This window comes from Chrysemys picta, chromosome 10, assembly GCF_011386835.1.
Source record: "Chrysemys picta bellii isolate R12L10 chromosome 10, ASM1138683v2, whole genome shotgun sequence".
Lineage (NCBI taxonomy): Eukaryota > Metazoa > Chordata > Testudines > Emydidae > Chrysemys > Chrysemys picta.
In genome coordinates this window covers 13,319,713-13,332,808 of record NC_088800.1, presented here as the reverse complement: position 1 = coordinate 13,332,808, position 13,096 = coordinate 13,319,713, and positions in this window count along the sequence as shown.

Here is a 13,096-nt window from a genome sequence, read left to right as displayed (position 1 = left end):
AAATTTCAGTCAAGCATATTTGGGTCCATTGAACCAAACTCCTGCTTTGTGAGTTCCTGCAGAGCAGACAAGAACAGTATGTACGGCGGGAAAAACACGTATGAATGACTGACATTTGTCTCAGGGGAGGATTCTGAAGGGTATGTGTAGCAGATCAGTCTGATAGCCAGCTGGCCTAGTAGTCAGGCAGTGGCTTCACCGTTCTTTTCAGTCTGTCCATCCTGGAGGGGGCTGCGCCAGGTCAGATGTAGCAGACCTCCATCTCTCCTGTGTGCCCCTCTTCCCCCCTTGGAATTTTGTCATAACAGAGAGGAGGGGGAGCAAGGGAGGGTGTCCCAGGCCCTCCCACTCTATCAGGTCCCAACCCAGCGCTCTAAAGTGGTGTTGTGGTGTCTGGACCACTCTGGTCCGCGCCAAGTTACACTCCCCACCAGTTGCTTCCTACCTGGCTGTGGCTCTGCATCTGGGGCATGGTCAGAGTCTTAGAAGTACCTGTTTTGTCTGTCGGGGGACAACGCCCCATTTTTCGGGGACTCTCCTGGGTCCTTGGCTCCAAAAGATGAGAAATATGAATCATTGCTCCCAGAGTGGCTTTACCAAGGCTGCAGTCAATCTGCCCATAGCTCCAGTGTCAGCCTCACTTCCTGGTGCAGCCTGTGACCCCTAACCCACTCTCACTGGTCTGCCAGTCCCCTTTAAACTATCCCTCCACCTGGAGCATGCCCAGCAGCTGTTGAGGGGCAGGGCCTACCTGGCCCAGTACTGCTCCATGCCTCTGGTTCAGCATGGGGTTTGTAAGCCCCATCACAGTATGATGCACATTTCAAACTGAGTCCAAGGAGGCAACACAATGAAAATGGGAATGATCGCACCTCAGTGGCAGCCACCCCTGGGGTAGAACGCAGCAGCCTTTAAACAGCACACGACACCACAACGTAACAGTTCAAGGGAGAAAGTGAAGAACGTTGTATCTACTAGAAATTGAAGAGGGTGAAGTAGGTAAGTAGAAATTAATTGCCTGAATTGGAATATGACCAGAACAGCAGAGTTAACAGCCCTGCTTTTACATAAAGAGCACTGGGATCTTTAATAACCCCAAGTCATCAGGACCCTGCTTTTACATCTTATCCTAAAGATAGCACCTCTGGCAGCACAGCACCCCCCAGGTCACAGGTTTAGCACTGACTTCCAGAGAAGAATGCCCCACACCGAGTCATCAGCAACACCTCTGGAAGCACACTGGCTTTTTCTTGGGTCTTTCCTACTAAGGCCCCACTGAGCTGTTGAGATCTAAGACAGTAACAGCCCAAGATCGTGGCAGCAGACCCAGCAACATTCAAACCATCCCCTCCATGTGCCATGAGTATCCTAGGAAATCAAAATGAAACGTGTATTTAGGGACCCAAAGAATCAAGTTGCCAAACAAGGGACTCAATCCTACCACATCCCTTCCTTGCTCAAGTAATTCTCACTCATCCATCTGAATTAAGCCTCTTATCTTTGTGGCCTCACAAACTGGTAGAACTGGGACTCAGAATTCATCATCTCTGTCTTTTCCCTCTCTCTCTTCATCCATCCTAGGGGTTATTTTTAGACTTTTTCTCTGAGCCAGTAATTCCGTCAGGTTGTAGCCAGCCAGGCTGCCACAAAACCATCCAGTGGTCATTTCAAAAGAGGTAAAGAAAAGAAACTATCCAAAAAAGCTTTCTTCACAAGAGAGATTTGGGAGTAAGAACGGGCACGGATGGGCATCAGATAAAAATTAAATGCCATATATTATACGGCTGGCGATAAAATCCTTGATATGCTCCTACTTCACCTCCAGTGTATTTGATTCTTCTCTGATGCACAACATTACTCTCACAAAGGATCCCATTCGTGGCAGGAGAAGAGTGAGAAAGGGATTCTTTTGTCTTCAGAAAGAAGCTGTCTCTGCTTTTGAACTACTTCACTCAACACCGATAAAAAAGACCTTTCATCCACCTTTAAGTGTATCCATTTTAAGATAGAGTCAGTCAGCTTTTCAAACTTAACACAACTCGATCAAAACTGAGTTGGCCTTGGAAACTGCACACAACCAGGAATTGAGCTAAAATCTGAAAGAGGGGGAAAATGTGGGAAAAGTTCTCCAGCTCTTTAAATATCTCCTGTAGGAAGAGTTCAGGTTCCCCCCTCACCCTAACACTTTTTCGGACTGAGTGAGGAGGGAAAGACAATGCAGTATGGCTAATCATTCAGGGCTTTTCTATTTGGGGACATGCAAGAAAGTTAATCCAAATTAACTAATGGTGTGATATGAAGTGGGCTAGTTAAATCACATTAAACCCCTGTGTGAACAACCTCATCAGAATTAAAGTAGCCTTAATTCAGTTTAGCTTTATTCACTTCCAAAGTGAATTAAATTCAACTGAATTAAGGCTACTTTAATTCTGAATAATAGCATTCACATAGGGATTCAACGAGGTTTAACAAATCCACTTTAAAAGTTCATTTGGATTAATTTTCCTGAGTGCCCCTGTTTACACAAGCTCTCAGACTAGTGCTATCAAGGAGAGAGTACACCAGGGGTCGGCAACGTTCGGCACGTGGCACGCCAGGGTAAGCACCCTGGTGGGCCAGGCAGTTTTATTTACCTGCTGACGCAGCAGGTTCGGCCGATCGTGGCCCCCACTGGCCGCAGTTCACTGTCCCGGGCCAATGGGGGTGGCGAGAAGCGGCGCGGGCGAGCGATGTGCTGGCCGCGGCTTCTCGCCGCCCCAATTGGCCCGGGACGGCGAACCGCTGCCAGTGGGGGCCGCGATCGGCCGAACCTGCCGCATCAGCAGGTAAATAAAACTGGCCCGGCCCGCCAGGTTGCTTACCCTGGCAAGCCGCATGCCGAAAGTTGCCGACCCCTGTACTACACAAACCCTCACTCATATGAGTAGCTCTGATACAAGGAGTCTTATTGATTTCAATGGGACAACTTACATGAGCAAGGACCAATGGTGAAAGGTGTTGGATATCAAATGGGGTCAAAGACTTCTGTTTGCCCCAGATCAGGACAGTGAGAGTATAAATTGTCCGGAAGGGACCTCAGTATAAAGAAATCAGTTCTAGGATGAGAGCAGAGTTTGGCCTCTGTATCCACTTGGTCCTTGCCCTATTAGTTGAGAAATGTCAATGGTGCAAATTCAAATGATGTGTTTTGGGGGCATGGAAACTGTCAAGTAGAAACTGGACTGGAGCCCCAAGCTCTTTCACATAGGCTACCAAACAGCAATTCAAAGGATCCTGGATGCTTCCAACTTGATCACAGATAAAGGAGGCCTCATTCTTCTCTGACTCCAGTTTCATACCAGTTTAGGGGTGGTAGTTTCTATGAAGTTTCTCCTGATTTACATTAACATGAGAGGAGAATAAGGATCATGAAGTTTTTGCACTGCCATTATGTCCCATATTCCAACACTGATCTCCTGAGACATCCACTCCCCACAGTACTGCGCCACAAATCAAATTCATCCTGATCTTTTTTCTCTTTTGAAGTGAGTATTTTATAGCAAAGAGAGGAGAAGTCCTACAGGCACGAATAGCAACTGAGTTGCACATACACATGTAACTTTGAGATCTAATGTTGCAATATCAGATTATGAGTATAATCGTGTAGGATATCTCATTTCATCAAGTCATTTCTTGATGGTCCTCTGGAGAGACTGTAGCAAAGTTATGTCGCATATGTTCACTTGGAGGGTTTGGAGATATTGCCGCTGCAGGTGGCTGCTGCTTTCAGCCCTTAGTGAGTCTTCTGAGCCCAGTAGCTTCTGATGTGTTCCTTAAAACACCAAAAGAACTAAGCCAGTTTCCTGTGCATTAGAGGCAATTTACAAATCTTTCTTTAAGGAAGGCAACTATTTGTATTTTTAGTGATCGAGAAACCTCTTCAGGGTTCAAGCCCTGGTTTCATTTCAGATTCCACTGGAGTTTACACTTGACAGGGTCGGAGAGAATAATGTAATTAAAGCCAGGGAGCTAGCTTGTGTTTTTCTGGGCTGTGTGGTCTATTCATTTACTAGAGTTGTGGTTCCCAAATTATGGTCTGTGGAGGAAACTAGAAGGCATGGCTTCCCATCCAATGTTACAGCCAATAGACCATTCTACTGCCAAGAGATCCTTTCCTTTGGCAATTTGACAGTTGCATTTCAGTCAAAGGAGACTTCCCAAGCTGCAATGACCACTACAGGTTCAATCTACTGAACTCATATGATGGACACAATTGCAAGAAGGGGACAAATTCATAGATGGTGTAAGCAGGGGCAGCTTCTAGTAACTTCCCATGTCCGTCAGGTTGAATTTAACACACGGATTTTAATGTGTTGGCTATAGCATGCTTTCATGTGGAGAGAGCTGTCACCAGAGAAAACCAGAGGGGTAGAAGTTCTATCAGATTTTGGGGGGTTGTAGTCTCTCCTGTCCCAGTTTGGCCACTTAGAAAGATTCAATTGGGGAGATACCTGAGGAATGAAGTTTGAACTCTAAGTCAAAGACAGCCTTTGGAGCTTCTTGGTGTCTATTAGTCAAATGAACCTAAATGCCAGCTAATCAGTTTGGGCACATCTGTGATTGAACTCAACGGTAGTAAACAGCCAGATACCGAGATGACTGATGCATTAGCAGCTACTGCCATCTAGTGGTAGATCAAAACAGATATCTACATAAATGTAACTAAAACTATTCAACAGCATGAGAAAGGAAAGCAATATAACTATGGGCCATTTCCTCAGCCCTGTTAAGCCGGCTTTGTGCTGCTCTGATGGTGCAAAGTGGACATAAACGGACTGCTGAGAATTCCTTTAGTGCAGAGAAATCCTCAAGTGGAGGAAAACTGGCTTGGCCGATTCATTCCAGGGCCCTTCACAGCATCCCACACCCAGCAGAGGGGGTGTGGCTGAGGAAAATGTTGTATACCTTTGCACTTTAATGATCCCTAGCTTTCACAACTCCCCTTTGGGGGCATAGATGCAGTACAACATAGAGCATCCTGAAGTTGCACTATTCTCACACTCTTTGAGGCCCAGCAGCCCAAAGATCAAAGAGCAAGAAGGATGGCAGTAAGTCACCTTTGCAGCATTCCAGCCTGGGCTGCACGGGTTGCCAAATGGTCTGTTCCGGGGATCTGACCAGTTGTATCTCATTTCATACCATTGATGGATTGGCTGAGAGAACAGAACATGTGAGTTTAATTTGTTCACTTTGGATTCTAATGTCAGTGCCAATGAGACGAAGATGATGACTGATTACCATTGCACCCTTGAGACCTCAATCAGTATCAGGCCCTCAGTGTGTCAGGTCCTGTTCAAACACATTTAAAAACAGAGTCTCTTCCACTCAGCATTTACAATCAATGCTCCCCATCCTGCAAAACCTTACGCATTATGCACTGTGAGGAGTCCCGTTGAAGTCCATGAGACTTCTCGCAGTGCGTAACATTAAGCATATGAGTAAGTCTTTGCAGGATTGGGGCCAAAAAAGACTAACGTGCCAGGTATTTTTCTTTTGCTTTCTGTAACACGACAGAATTTCCCCTATCTTTCAGCGTTTTCACTGAGTGGAGCTGAATTAAGTAATGTAGTGGTATTTTATGTTTCCCACAGTGACTGGTTTGCAAATTTTCACTTGTTCCTACTGGTTATTATCAATGCTTTACATATATACCATGCCCAAGAACCTTTGCAAGCATTAATTAATTCTTATGATACCCCTGTGAGCCAGTAAGTATGAGTAAGCACCAATAGGTAAACTGAGACTCACAGAGATTAAGTGATGTAGCCAAAGTTATGCAATGAGTCAGTGGCAAAGTGGATACCCACCAATCTTGACTCCCAGACCCTTTCCATAATCACGCGATACATTCCCTTCTATTCTCCTTAATACTCCAGACCAAATTTTGCCATCAATGATATTCATGCAACTTCATTAAAGCCAATGGGTTTACATGGATGTAAGTGAAGACATTTTTTGGCCAACTAAATCACTACAGCATTTGTGTGTCTCTTTTTATAGATTGTTTAGCTGCAATTACCCTTCAGTTCCAAGCCAAATGCACATCTGATAAAAGCCACTCTGGGTAACATACATCAATATAACAAAAAATTTCAACATTAAAAGGTTTTTAAAATGTGTGTTCAAGTCTTCTACTAAAAAGATCTGCACCAGGATGTTATCTCCATAGGACTCAGGTTTTCTGGGAGGATCCTCTCCGCTTTGGTCTCGAAGAACTGAAATATTGCTTCCTTTTCAAAAGACTCTTCAGGCCTTAGTAAGTTGATTCACTCTCTATATCTGAATGTTACAGCTGCCATCTTGCTGTATCCAACTTCCCAATCACACAACCATCTTGAGCACCTCCCCTGTCATCTTTCTGTAGGCTCTTTGTCTCCTCTCCCATTTTCATTCACTTATGAACAAATTCAACCTTACCTTAAGCTAGGCAAAAATCCATCATCTTCAATAGAGTGGAGCCTGCTTACATCAGGGCTCAATTTGACCTGTGATCTACTACATAATATTGACCGACAGGTCCTTCCCGCCTTCCATAGACATTGGGTGAAATCCTGGCCCCATTGAAGTCAATAGCAAAACTTTCATTGACTTCAAAGGGGCAGGATCCAACCCATTGAATTTGACATGTCCTTAGGTCATGGATGTAGATTGTCAGGGTTGCTATGATCTGCTTACATATCTATAAGTGAGGCAGAAGGATAGCTCAGTGGTTTGATCATTGGGCTGCTAAACCCAATGTTATGAGTTCAGTCTTTGAGGGGACTACTTAGGAATCTGGGGCAAAATCAGTACTTGGTCCTGCTAGTGAAGGCAGCGGTCTGGACTCAATGACCTTTCAGGGTCCCTTCCAACTCTATGAGATAGGTATATCTCCATATATTATTATAGTCTCATCCAATTTCTGTCCTGCTGTGCAGAGAGACAATGGGGACAGATTATGTTCCTGCGCCACTTTTAATTCAAGTCATTCCAATTTCTTCTTCTTTAGAAAGGCCTCATTCCCACACAGGCAGCTTCTTCAGGAGATGTGCGATTGTCTCTGGGGAAAACTTGCTGCACTCACAGCTCTCCCTATGAAGAACCGGATGGGCTTTCTGTAGGTGCATTGGTGGTTTCTGTAGGCACAGGGGTTCATTTCAATGATTCCTCTATTCTTACAGTCTGGACAGCAGTTTGGGAACTCTCAAGGGACAAAGTCACTAGGTAAAGGTGAGATTTCATAAAAAAGGGAGACTTTTAAATTCCCTGTGTCCTTCCACAATAAGGAAAGTTGGCCTGAGAATGTACAAAATATAATGGAGGAGTAAAATGCTTCCTAATGCCTGACTGGAATAAAAAAGGATGACACACAGTTATCTTGGTGTTGTCTTCTGATCAGTCAGACAGCAGAGATATCATGCTTTACTTAGGCCTTCTGCACTTGGCATGTGACAAATATGAAGAGGTGCATGGAGGAGAAAAGGAGAGAATGCTGCTCTACTGGTCAAAAGACCCCTCTGAACCCCTTTGTATAACCTAGCAGAGGGAGCATGCGTGGAAACCCAAATGAGCCCGAGGAATATTCATATGCTGGTAATGTACCATGACTACTGCCTCCCAGCTCCAGATAAGTTGAATTAATAAACTGCCTTTCGTTGGTGACACCTCAGCATGAATTTTGCATTAGGCTCAATTCAGTAAAGTTCACAACTGACACGGTTCCCTTTATGACGATCCTTTTCAATTGTTTTTTTGTGCTGGGATGTCATAAAGATGTTTGAGTTGCTTCTGGCAGGGAGCTGTCTTTTATCTTGAGAAAGAGCTTTTGTAACCCACTCATGCCTACAGCGCTCTTGAATTAAGTCTGAAGGCAAAGCGCCTAGTCCGTTTACACTATTAACAAGGCAGGCATTTTTTCATGTCAATGAAAATCTCGACGCTAGGCTTGTCACAGTGGAAAATTTCAGTGGTGGCGGGTGCGGGGAGATTAATGAAGGGAGCAGACATGATGTGATAACATCAGTGGACACCTTGTGGAGTTATTAATACAATGATTGTGGATCACCTCTGCCAGTTAGAACTCAGGAGGCACTTGCCGAGTTTATCAGTCCACGAATCTTCTCTTCCTTGATTGATAAGCAGGTGACATGGCTGAGCAGTGTCCAGATTGTACAGGGAGAGATAAAAGGTAGATAGACAGTCTGACTATAAGATGTGTTTATCTCCTGATAATCATGATGTTAACTATATCAGTCAGTCAGATATCTCCCTCTGTTGGTATCTAATCAGGACAAGGCTCATCTGAATGATAGGTTTGGATTAAGTTTAGGTAAGGATTTGGGCTTTGAGTTTTGGGCTGAGCCCAGGACATCCCTGGGGTTTGGAATTTCACTGCATTCAACCTGTTCTGGCAAGACTTTGGCCAACATGGTGGAAATCTTAGGAGGTCAGCTGTTCTTCTGAGATTTTCTCCCCCCCCCCCCCCCGCCCCAAGCAGGGCCGGCTCCAGGCACCAGCCCACCAAGCATATGCTTGGGGCAGCGCCTGGAGGGGGGTGGCGCAGCGGGGCGCTCCGGCCCGAGAGCGGGGCCACGACTGGGCTCGCTGCCCTCCCCGCAGCGCTCCGGCCGCCGGGGAGAGTGAAGCCGCAGCAGGCTCGCTGCCCTCCCCCGGCGCTCCAGCCGGTCGGGGAGAGTGGGGCCCCGGCCGGGCTCACGGCCCTCCCCCCGGCGCTCTGGCCGCCGGGGGCTCTCCGCCCTTCCCCCGGCGCTCTGGCCGCCGGGGAGAGTGGAGAGCCCCGGCCAGGCTCGCTGCCCGCCCCCCGGCGCTCCGGCCGGTCGGGGAGAGTGGGGCCCCGGCCGGGCTCGCCGCCCTCCCCCCGGCGCTCTGGCCGCCGGGGGCTCTCCACCCTCCTCCCATCGCTCTGGCCGCCGGGGGCTCTCCACCCTCCCCCCGGCGCTCTGGCCGCCGGGGAGAGCGGAGAGCCCCGGCCAGGCTCGCCGCCCTCCCCCCAGCGCTCCGGCCGGTCGGGGATTGCGGGCCCGCGGCCGGGCTCGGCGCCCTCCCCTGCCGCACTGCGGGGGGGCGGGGGAGGGGGCTTTTTTGCCTAGGGTGGCAAAAAAGCCAGAGCCGGCCCTGCCCCCAAGCCATCAGATAAATGGAGCGTATTCCTGAAAACCCTTGTGTAGCCCCATTGAAATCAGACATATACTGTACCAGCTATAAAATATGTACAATAATATCCCTTTCTCCCACCCTTTGTCTGTTATATCTACTTAGATGGTGAACTCTTCAGAGCAGGACTGTCTCTATGTATATGTATATGGCCTAGCATAATGGGGCCCTGATCTCAGTTAGGTACACACTCACATGTTGAGATTTTCAAAACAGGCTACGGGATTTAGACACATATTATCTATTCAAAGTAATGGTCTAAACCCCTAATCTCCTTTGAAAATCTCCATATATGAATACTGTGCATAATGGTATGGTAGGCAGATTTCATCAGGATGAATTTTGGATGATTTCATCATTGCTCGAGTGACAAAGGTACTAGTGGGTTATGCAGCTCATCCCAAATGAGCCATCAAAGCCTGTATCTCAACCCAGCCTGTCATGGAATCTGTAGATGCCAGACCTGTTCCAGAAAAGCTACTTTAGAGAGAGGTTGTGTTTTTTTTTTTAAATTGTATTGGGATTATTTTTTATCCCCCTGCCTGCAAAACCAGGTGCCTTAGTTACCAGGAGTTCCACTCTGCTGGACTCAGAGAGAGGGGGAAAATACAGCACAGTTTGAAAACATCTAAAAATGACCTAAAATAGCTTTCCTATACATAATAATGTAGGGAGAGTGGGTGGCAAGGGGGGGGGAGCTCCAGTTTCAAGCCCAGCAGGGATGGGAGACAACAGACTTTAAAGTCATGACCTGTTTATGTACAGTCTGGTACTGGTGCAGGGCTAAATCTCACCCCTCCTGGGGCTCGGGCAAAGCTATCTGGAGGTGGAGTGCATTCCCCATTTGGAGGGGAGGAGGAGGAAACATCTTCCTGGCAGGTTGATTGATAAAAGAACTGGGGCCTGTCCAAGCTGCGCAGGTGGGTGGAATGTTACAATAAATCTGGAGGAGGTAGATTAGTGGGCAGAGTGCAGGTGACATTTGTCAAAGGTAGATGATTAATGAAATGTTATCACGTTTCTCTGCAGTTTATCACATGGCTAGGGTTACCATATCTCATAAATAAAAAAAGAGGACCCTCCACGGGCCATGGCCCCGCCCATTTCCCCACCCCTAGCCCCGCCCAACTCCGCCCCTTCCCCCACCCTAACTCCGCCCCCTCCTCCCTCCCACTCCCAGCCAGGGGGAAAGGGCTGCCCCAGTGCTACCAGCATCACGGTTTCCCGGGCAGCCTCCAGACCCTGCGCCCCCAGCTGGCGCTTCCCCAGCGCAGCTGGTGCCCGGGAGGGGAAGTGCCCAGCTGGGGGCGCAGGGTCTGGAGGCTGCCCAGCAAACCGTGAAGCCGGTAGCGCTCGGGCTTTGGGCAGCCCCTATGCCTCCGGACCCTGTGCCCCCAGCCGGGCACTTCCCCTCCGGGGCTCCGGCGGCTCTGCGTAACTTAGACTGTATAAGTTACACAGAGCCAAAGAGGAGCAGAGCCCCCGCAGCTGGAAGCTCTGCTCCTCTTAGGCTCTAAGAGCCGGGCTGCCCCAGCGCTACCGGCTTCGGGCAGCCCCCGTGCCTCCGGACCCTGCGCCGCCGGAGCCCGGGAGGGGAAGTGCCCGGCTGGGGGCGCAGGGTCCGGAGGCAAGGGGGCTGCCCGAAGCCGGTAGCTCTCGGGCAGCCCGGTTCTTAAACAGAGCCTCCAGCGGCTGGGGCTGTGTAACTGACACTGGGTCAGTTACACACAGCCCCGGCGGCTCCAGCCCTCGCGGCTCTATTTAAGAGCCGGGCTGCCCGAGAGCTACCGGCTTCGGGCAGCCCCGTGCCTGGAGACCCTGCGCCCCCAGCCGGGCACTTCCCCTCCCGGGCTCCGGCGGCGCAGGGTCTCCAGGCACGGGGCTGCCCGAAGCCGGTAGTGTTCAGGCAGCCGGGCTCTTAAACAGAGCCGCCATTTTCCCGGACATGTTCGGCTTTTTGTCAATTCCCCCCGGACGGGGGTTTGACTGCCGAAAAGCCGGACATGTCCGGGAAAAAGAGGACATATGGTAACCCTACACATGGCTCCACAAGATATCATGTGAGTATCACCTCTGTATATATGGTGTGGATGTGTATAATTTATTAATATTACAGCAGCCTCTTGGTGGCAAATGCCTTAGTTAAAGTTGAAAAGAAAAATGCCTATAGATATCTACCTATGGGCCTGATCCGGCACACCCTTACTCGTGAGAACAGTCCCTTAGTCTGTACTGCCAGGAGGGCCTCCCTCTCCCCAGCACTCCTTACTTTAGGACTGAGCACACTACCTCTCCAGCAGCTTCTAATTAATTTAACCCCAAGTGCAGTGCTGGCAAAATTTCCTCCTGGCAATTAAAAAGAAATAAAAGTCAGCATTGAGACAGCAATAGGGCTCCTCCAATCTCTGATGAGCTTGGAACAAGGGAGTTATGTGCATGCATTGTGAGGGGAATAGACGCCTCGGCTTTTAATTAAGCATAAAGTACAGTGTAGCTAATAAAAAGAAACAGGCCTGAGGAATCTGAGATAGTTACTGTCTGATCAACAGTGCAGCAAATACATCTGAGAATGGGTGAAGGAGGTTGTGTGTATAATTCAGCATCCCTTGAATGTCCCTAATGATCTCCTAATATTTCCCAGTTTATAGCAATTATGAGATCAGAATCTAGGCTTCTATCTCTGTTTGCTTTAAGAGCCTGTTCTCCATTCGGATTGATTCAATCCTGATCTCCAGTCCACCCTTGTCTCTGGGAGAATTAGGCTCAGAATATCTTTGATTATCGCACCAGATATCAAAATAATCATGGTGCCCTCCTCCTTCTCCTTTTCACTCCATACAGCACCTGATTTCCATGGAGAACATCAGCGGGATTTGCATCCCATTGCCTCCTGGAAACACACTAGTTAGAGTACTCTGACTACTTAGCAGTCGGAGTATCACTTATCATGTAATCGTGGTGCTTGTCACTGTGTGAGAAGCTGCAATTTCTGGTGTTTGAAGTTTCTTATTTCCTAGCACACAGTGTGATCGTGTCTGGGTGATTCGCTCACTCTCTCTCTTTGACAGCTGTATCTCAACGGATCTGGTTGCAGGGAGCAGACCCTCACTGACTCATGAAAGAAGGGAGAAAATAAAAATAAAGCCTCTGCCTTCATCAATAAACTCGTTGCCATAGGAACAGTTAGATTCTGGCTCCCCCAAATGTAGGTCAGCAGTGACACCTAGAGGGCACAGACAGTATATCTTGTGTTCCTAAGGGAATGCTCACTCTCAACCTGATTTTTTTCTGGCAATAAATGTTGCAGAGGCCAGACTGTAAAAAGCTTATATTTTTCTTGTGCAGCACACAGCCTAATTCTGCCTTCAACAGTGAGTGTGGGGCTCCTACCAACTTCAAAGGAGTCACAGGCATGCATCAAAGGACAGAATTTGGCCCAGACCGGATACATAAACTGCATAAAGCAACAGAGGGTCCTGTGGCACCTTTGAGACTAACAGAAGTATTGGGAGCATAAGCTTTCGTGGGTAAGAACCTGCAAGTCTTGCATCTGAAGAAGTGAGGTTCTTACCCACGAAAGCTTATGCTCCCAATACTTCTGTTAGTCTCAAAGGTGCCACAGGACCCTCTGTTGCTTTTTACAGATTCAGACTAACACAGCTACCCCTCTGATACATAAACTGCATGGCACACATTATGTGATAAAGCTGATTTTGGTTTTGTTTACACCTCTGCAAATCAGGAATAATGTTATGGGAGTCAGTTGAGTTCCAACCTAAACCTGGTGGAGGTGGAGGTTAGGATCACGCCCAGTATTTCAGTATGTGATTCAATCATCTCCCACCTTAACGACGGCAACCTCTTCCTTCTGTTTTTTTGGATATTCCCCTCACTCCCTTTTAGT